Source organism: Engraulis encrasicolus, chromosome 22 (assembly GCF_034702125.1).
Source record: "Engraulis encrasicolus isolate BLACKSEA-1 chromosome 22, IST_EnEncr_1.0, whole genome shotgun sequence".
In the NCBI taxonomy this organism is placed as follows: Eukaryota; Metazoa; Chordata; class Actinopteri; order Clupeiformes; family Engraulidae; genus Engraulis; species Engraulis encrasicolus.
In genome coordinates this window covers 37,407,509-37,415,931 of record NC_085878.1, presented here as the reverse complement: position 1 = coordinate 37,415,931, position 8,423 = coordinate 37,407,509, and the positions used below count along the sequence as shown (strand labels likewise).

The window sequence follows — 8,423 nt, the reverse complement described above, 5'->3', positions numbered from 1 at the left end:
TCAGGTGTGGATATTTTCCTGTTAATTTGGACAAGTGCCAAGACTATCGACGTTGCCACGTCTTCGTCAGACTCAATCGCAGTAAAATATCCACACCTGAAGAGGCTCCCGTGACTACTGTGTCTGCATAGCCGTGACGCACCAGATGGCTCAGGAGCGCGGAGGATATAGGCTACTTTTCTTTCTTCTGCGCTTGTGAAGAACTATAACAACAACTAAATAAAAACAAAACGTTTGATGCGACTCTAGGAAGAAAAAAGTTTACTCCAAAATAGGTGGTTTGCTAGCCTGGTGAACCAACAGAGATAGCTATCTTTGGAGGAAAACAGCTGAAGTGTAATTTCATTGGGAGAAAAAATATGAATGGCTGAGCAACTTGCCATCTGAGGATGTAGCTTATTGTGCAACTTCTGGGTCAAACTTTAGTTTCCTTACAAAGGGCTTTACTGACTGGGAGAATGTTGTTTATGATAAAAGAGGCATGATACCAAAGCATAGCCATTCAAAGGGAATAGGCTGAGTTGGCTGAAAACTACAACATATTTATTATTATACATGTCTACATATTTACTATTTCACATTAGGCCTATACATTCATAGAGGAGAGCCCTATATGTAGGCCTATTTATTTATTGTATGAATTCATTTTTAATTTATATTTTATATTAATAATAAAATTTCGGCGTGTGCTCTGCGCGCCCATTATGGACCTCGCCTACTTCACATGGCTGGCTACGGCCATGCCTTTAGGGACGTGTTTTTGGATATGTTTTGCCTACTGCGCATGGTGGTGTGACTACGTCCCGTTTCGTGTGTGCAAAGATTTGTTGTGCAGGAACAGACCGTAGCCTACATGAGGAACTAACACATACTTCCGGAGGAGAAAAAATGTGTTTGGTTGGTTGATACATTTGGAGGGGGAGGTGGCAGAGCAGGAGAGATGTGTCTAGTACACCAATATCATATATTGGTCCCTTAGCCTGATAAACCAGCCTAAATGTATTGGATGTCTTAATTTAGTCTGGCTCCGATGAATGGATAAAACGGAACATTGTTGATGAGCACAACCCGTTGTCTTTCAAACCATGTCTGTGCTAATAGGCCAACGCTCTGACCAATCAGCGCAACTGATTGTGACGTAGTAAGCGCGACAGTGGTGGAGGGAGGTGTGAGTGAAGCTGTGAGCAGGACAGTGGATAACTTTAACGTTTTGAGATGGAGTCGGACTTTATGTCGCTTTTGCCAAAAAGACATGCGAGTTGCCGGTGTACTACAACACTATACAAAACTGTTCCAAAGTTCAACTTCAGCTTTGTCGGTTTCAGCGAACGTCTCGCATGCATCGAGGAAGCCCACGGTGTTAAACATACTTGAAAGAGATCTTCCTGTATTTATAGGCCGTCAGGTCACCTCAATTTTCGTTCATTCTCGCTCCACAGCATCCGAACACGATGCCCATAAGATGATGAACTGACCAAAGCTATTGTAGCGCGAGTCTGGGGGGTTACTTCAGTTGTGTACGCATGTTCTATGATTCTGTTCTATGGTTTGGTGGGTGCGAGGCACTGTTGGGGTTCGAATAAGGGGAGCGGGGAGTTCTCTCCGTTTACTGTGAGAGATCTACGTAGCAGCTGTGCTACAGTTGGGTTACTGGTAAGCAGTGTACTTGTTCATTATTTTTATGTGGCGTGGCTGTGGCCAACTGTCTCCATTAAACGGACACTTCTGTCTACGTCCTGTGTGTTCCCTGGCTACCAAACGCTACACTATGTTTCACTTCAGAGAGGTTCGGATCGTGAAAACATCCAAGGGTGTTAGACGTGTACAGAAGAATATTTTCCTTAGCTGAATGAGGAGACACGATACACCACGTGACCGCGCTAAACCAATCACGTTGACGATTTGGACAGCTATCAATCCTCTTGCGTTCCACAAATTGTAATAGCTACTAAAATAAGGTTTTTAAAATATATATCTCTCTAAGGAAGACAGATTGATTCTTAACAGTTAAGAATGACCGTGATTAATTTCTATCTTGAAGAACAATAATGCATGAGGGTGCCAAAGGCAAAGACATTAGCCCAAATAGAAATAGGCCTACAATATCAATAATATCCAAGATCATCAATAATGATCGTTCATATAGGCTATACAAAGTGGTCCAACTGTTAAACTGTGCTTCAAAAGGCAATGCAAGTTACCTTTCATGATATATACATTTAAAAAAAATAAATAAATGGAAACAATTCCAATTTTCAGTGATATTCATTCATGCATTTAAAGTGGGATAAATGGATCCTAACATTATCAAACACAAGCAGGTAATTGGAGTGCTTCTGGGTCTTCACCTTTTTTCCTTGGTGCTCATCAGTGTAGGGGCTGTCAAACTTGGTCCAGGAAGACAGATGCTGAGGCATTGTAGCCAAATAAAAAAGGAAAAAAAAAATGCAACCTTGAGTGCCTCGGCATCCGTCTTCCTGGATTCCTAACAGTGCTTCATTTATAACAAAACAATAATGCAAGTGGTGGTAGATCCCTTTTTTAATCAATAATGGAAGCCATTATAATTATCAATATAATGAATATGCAGTTATTCATGTGGTAATTTATCCATTACTAGATACACAACACATACAAACAGTCATAAGTATATGCTTCAATAGACTGGCCTAACTGCATGGTTGTACCTAAACAGGAGGACTAGGGCATCGGTCTACAACCCCTTGGTGGCAAGGAAGATGGAGGCAAGGCAAACAATTACAGGCTGCCCTTTTAATGTATGCCATTGAAATGTTGACAAAATTATCCACTGTTGGCTCCTTAGTGGCACCTAGAATCCAGCTGACTAAATTATTAAGTACAAGAGGAACAGCTGTTTGTGCTTTACTGAGCGTCTGTAGTCTTCTGCAGTGGGAGGCCATGGGAACAACGTTGTCCTTTTTCAGTGTTACTATCTGTCTGGCTCATTTTGCTGGACTGTCACAATCTGTTTCCACACCTAAGGGTAACATGTCGAAGACCATATCTGTTGACAAAGTCTGAGCAGCAAACAACAATTCAGGCATTCAGTATTACAAGTGGTGGGGGTGAATAACACAAGATGCCGGCGGTCATGTCGGAGTCTCCTCTTCAATGTATCCTGTCAATAACAACAAATCAAACAGAAAAAATCATGAGTCATGAATACCGGCAAAGGGGGGCTTGATATTGTAGTTTGTTAACATGGTGGGCAGTGTGGCATAATGATTAGTGAGGTGGTCTTAAGATCAGACTAGGGTTGCTGACTCAAATCTCTGACCACTGCATACACCTCCATCCATGCCTAAAGTGCCCTTGAGCAAGGCATATATCCCAACATTGCTTTAAGGAAGGTAAACTATACTCTTTAAATTACTGTAAGCATTACTGTAGCATCACACTGCCATAAGACTTCTGCCTTCCTACTACAAAATAATACAGGTGGCAAGATGAATGGTCACACACATGTATGAAATTTGCCTTTATTTCGACAAATAATAAATTGCCTTGCAAACACCTGTAGCTTGAAACAGACAACAACTCCACTTGACTGAACCAGGCCAATATGTATTCCTCAATTTGTCTCATTACTTAGAAAATAATATATTATAAAGTACATGTGTGTTGGGCACACCCTTGTATGTGTATTTGTGTGAAGTGACTTACTGTTGATTCTCTGCTCTGGCAGGATCCCTCAAAACCTGGTATTCCGTGGGTAGCAACTTTTGGGTAACTGCACCTCGAGATCCACACAGTCAATGTCCTTGATATGAAGGTCCTGTGTAGGTCCTTTACTTCAGGAGCTTGCACAAAAGAAAAAAAAAGAATGTAGCTGGCAGACAAACAGTAGCCTATATTTTCGCTGGTGAACTGGTACAGTTGCATATTGTTAAGATCAAGCACACAGACATGATCCTCATTAACATTCACACTACCTATTACAATCAGTGTGTTAACTTGTGACAACAGATTGTAGGCCTAATAGACTGCTGGATATTGTTAACACAGACCCCCTCAATAACTCAGATGGGGTGGGGAACAGTCCTTAACTCAAACACAACATTTGGCTATGATAAAGTACAACCAAGACATCTTTCCACAGATGATAGAACTAGCTTACCCGTCTGTGTGTCTTTGATGAAACCTTTTTGTCTGTCAGATGTGTTCTCCTAGCTTGCCAAAAAAATACCTGAAGGCCTTCCCTTTGTCACGTTTCCCCCTGTGGAAAATCAGTACGTTATTCTTCAATCACAAAGCAATTAAGTCCATATAAACTAGCTTCTTAGTGTTATTTCCACATCAACGGAACAATTAATTCAACATAATTGAGCAAGTGCGTTGTGAGAGATCATCGTGGGGCTCGATTGACTGGGGATGGTTTCTCGGAATGCTCACCGCACTGAAGTGTTTGAGAATACAATCACGCACAAGAATGAGTCTCAGAAGTGTTTTCGTTGGTTTACTCGGTGTATTAACTGTCTGAATACACGGTATCAGTGTGATTCTAGTGTAGATCACTCCACCGGTATGGCACTATTAGCTCCATTAGTGCGACGCGATGCTGGTCTCGTCGAAGTGCAGTGTACTAATTTCCAAAGTGTAAAATTTAACCTCTAGCCGCCGTACACAGCCGTTTATCTGTCATCCCCAGTCAATCAGCCCCACGTTCATCTCACACAACGTCCATGTAAACTTCAATCTTGCGACCACAGACTTTGTTTAGATAGTCAACATTAAAGACTGTAAACTGAGATTAAAAAGGGAGACGTCCGGGGCGACAGTCCATCTGTTACAATGGCAACAGGGTGAAGCATTTACCAAATCATTACCGTCATCTTTTAGGAATATACTTTACACACACCCTGACGTTGTTAAGAGCATGCCACTTACCATTATATGAGGTGAACCTCGTCCACTCCGAGGACCTTGTCTTGGAAGACAACACGTCGCGTTCAGCAAAAGCCATGCCTCCTGACTGCTCCGAAGACCAACTGGCACTGACGACACATTTTTATGTTTGCTGGGTTATCGACGCCCAGTTGCATGGCAGTGAGTCCAAAATTGCTCGCCTCCTTCGCCTGGTCTACCATTAGGGCTAGTTCTAACAAGGGCGAGATGACTACCGGTACTACCATCGGGTTTTCAAAGAGCCCCATCACTTTTGCCATAGCCTGTCGGTAACACGGCGAAAACGTCCTTCTTAAAAATGAATGAACGTAGAGCCTCCTCTTGCTCACGTTTTAACGAAAACCCCAAGTCTAATTCTTCCAAAACTGATGCCAATGCAGAATCAAACGAGCGCTGTTCCATTGCCGCCGCCATCTTTCTTGTTGTGCTTTCTCCACTGCCCAGCGTCTCACTGCTATGTCGTCACTCCCTCAAAACCCCGCCCCAGAACCCTCTGCCCCGCCCGCGTTGATTCAAAACACATCTCTGCGTTGTGATTGGTTTAGTTGCCATCTTGCCAGATTCAGGGCAGTCTTCAATGGTTCGATACCAGTCCCACACGCAGCTGAAATTTTTTCAGCGTCCAGCAGGTGGCGCTGGTTTGCCAGGCTAGTGGTCCCCGTGGGAAAAGCGCCAGATTCTGAAACTATGCATGATTCATAAAAGCCTCAATATCTCCATTCCATGTTGATTTTGGCACATACCTGCCTTGGTTTAACTCACAATAGCTCGGCAATGAAAGCATTTACAGACATGCAGTTTTCACGCACTAAGAGGTGAAAGTCTCACCTTTCAAACTAACATGTTTCGGTGGCCCTGTCACATAATATGCTATGACTGTACAAAAAACACCTAAAAATGTTTGGAACGCTGGGAGTCTACGACATAATTCTGAAAATACAGCCGGTATTCAATATGTTAATGTATGATAAGTGTAATTTTCCCAGTCACAATGACTACCAAGAATTTGATGGTGGCGGTCAGTATTTGTGAAAAGAGTACAATGTGTGAATGGGGAGCATGAATTCTGGAAATAAACTGCTGAAAAAAAATTACACAGTACAAATTTAAGTTATTCGGGACATGATAATGTTAACAAAGATTTCCAAAATTTGATAAAGATGTTGTGTTCCATCTACTGAAACTGACAGGCCTAATGATTTCCTCACTCTTCAGCATTTCCCCAAACTTTGTTGCGTTGTTTTTCTAGACCTGTACCACAGGCTAGTTACTGTATGCTAGTTCCAAATTTATCAGATATATTTCTCAACTATGATTTTTTTTTTTTTGCTTTTGACCTTACTTTACATAGAAGTATACTGTATGGGACACCTCAATGGTTAACCTTCATTATGTGATGGGTTGCCAACCATCCCGATTTACCTGGGACATCCCAGCATTTTGGGTAAATTTGTTCCGTTCCCGAAAGTGCATCTCCTGTCCCATTTTCCAATCACAGAGGCATTGGTCAAAATGTCTCTGGACAGCATCCTACTCAGTGCACCTTTAACCCCTTAGCACAGAGCCTATGTCAGGGATACTCAATTAAAAGTCCCTGAGGGCCAGTTTTTCAAAATTCCTCCCAATAAAGGGACCCCCCCCAAAGAAATAAAATTAAATAAATAAATTAAATAAAATAAAACATGATAAGTCCTTTGTAAGCACAATACACACGCACTCACACCCACAGCAGATATTTAGTTTCTAGTGACAGGATGGGAGAACATTTCTCTCATAAAGGGCCTGCATTGTGGGGTGAGGTGCCTGCCTTGCTCTCATTGCCACCCACCCTTCAGTATTTTTTTTTTAAATGACATAAGATTATCTGTTAGCCTATATTTGCAGACTACGTTCATAAAGATGTTTTTCTTAGTGAGAAAACCAATAAGCCTGAAGATAACACTTTTCAAACACATGTTGCTTATTATGACTTTGTTTATGCAGCTCTCACATGCATAATGAGAATCAGAGGCAATAATGGACCCAACAAAGAGGACACATAGATAGGAGAACACCAGGTTTTGTCAACAAGAAAATGGCACATTTGATGCCATGTTGATTAAATGCAAAAGCCAATAATAAATTGTCAAGTTGCTCATAACTTTGTTTGCAGTCTTATGAGGGTCTTTGCATTCCAAACGAACTATTTGGGGACTGTTTAAAAGTGTGAAAAGTGTATCAAGCAATTCGTTTTTAGGTAGGCTACCACTAGTTAGCTGCCAGCAGAGCTCAAACACAGTTTGCCTTCATTTGTGTTCAACTAGCTACAGCTACTGCTAAATCAATTCGAAGTCCTAACACACTGTTTGTCAAATGTGGACCATTACTTTCAAAAACCAGGCATAGCGAATTTTGTGAATAATTTATTTACAGGCTCTGAAACAGTCCTTCCCTTGCAGTCTACCTCACAACCTCTAATGCCAGCGTCGTAGGTGCTTCTGTCCAGAGCCTGCAGTGACTGACCACAAAGAGGGAGAAACTGCCTGAGGGGGCGGGGCACGGCACGCTTCTTCATAGCGTCTGTGGCGCGATTTCAAAATAAGAGCCGACAGCGCGATCGGACCAAAAAAAAAACATTTTTTTTTTTTAAATTTCTCAAAATTATTCGAGGGCCAAAAACAGATGCCGCTGTTTGAGTATGGGGGGCCTATGGAATAGCTTTACTGTCACCAACATTGTAATGACTATGTCTTAGCCTGTTACTTAAAGGGACAATGTGTGAGATTTTTAGTTGTTTATTTCCAGAATTCACGCTGCCCATCCACTATGTTACCTTTTTCATGAATACTTACCACCAGCATCGAATTCTAAGTATTCATCATGACTGGAAAAAATGCACTTTTCATAGATGAAAAGGGCGATCTTCTCCATGGTCCGCCATTTTGAATTTCCAAAAATAGCCATTTTTAGCTGCAATAATGACTGTACTTGAACCATACTAGAAAATATTTGTTTATTACATTACATTACATTACATTACATTACATTGCATTTGGCAGACGCTTTATAACCAAAGCGACTTTCAAAAGAGGACATAATCAAGCCAACATCACAAGCAAATACAAAGTGCACAGGAGATATACAGAACAACAAGTGCAGTTGCAAAGAGGGGTTAGTTTTTTATATATATAGAGTAAATAACGAGTACACACACACACAAACACACACACACAAACTAAACTAAACTAAACATCATGTCAGGAGTCTGCCCTGGGACAAGGCCAGCTCAAGCATTAGTCTAGTAGATTCTCTCGAAATAGGAAGGTCTTTAGTTGTTTCTTGAAGGCTGCAAGAGATGTCCTTAGTCTTGCTGCCTCTGGGAGACTGTTCCACCACTTGGGTACCACAACGGAGAACAATCTTGACTGGGAGTACCTAGAGCGACTGGATGGCAGAGCCAGACGGCTTGTGCTGGATGAGCGCAGTTCTCTTCCTTTTATTACTTAGTAAACTTTCAT

The 8,423-nt window shown here is 41.7% G+C and overlaps 1 long non-coding RNA gene across 1 annotated transcript; it reads right to left on the bottom strand.

The window, feature by feature from the left end:
• Positions 1–2,283: 2,283 nt before the first annotated feature.
• Positions 2,284–4,554, bottom strand: LOC134438541 (uncharacterized). The gene is made up of 3 exons (XR_010032616.1): positions 4,139–4,554; positions 3,685–3,821; positions 2,284–3,139 (listed from the first exon to the last, which is right to left on the bottom strand). It is a non-coding gene; the product is annotated as an uncharacterized LOC134438541 (long non-coding RNA).
• Between the last annotated feature and the right edge of the window lie 3,869 nt (positions 4,555–8,423).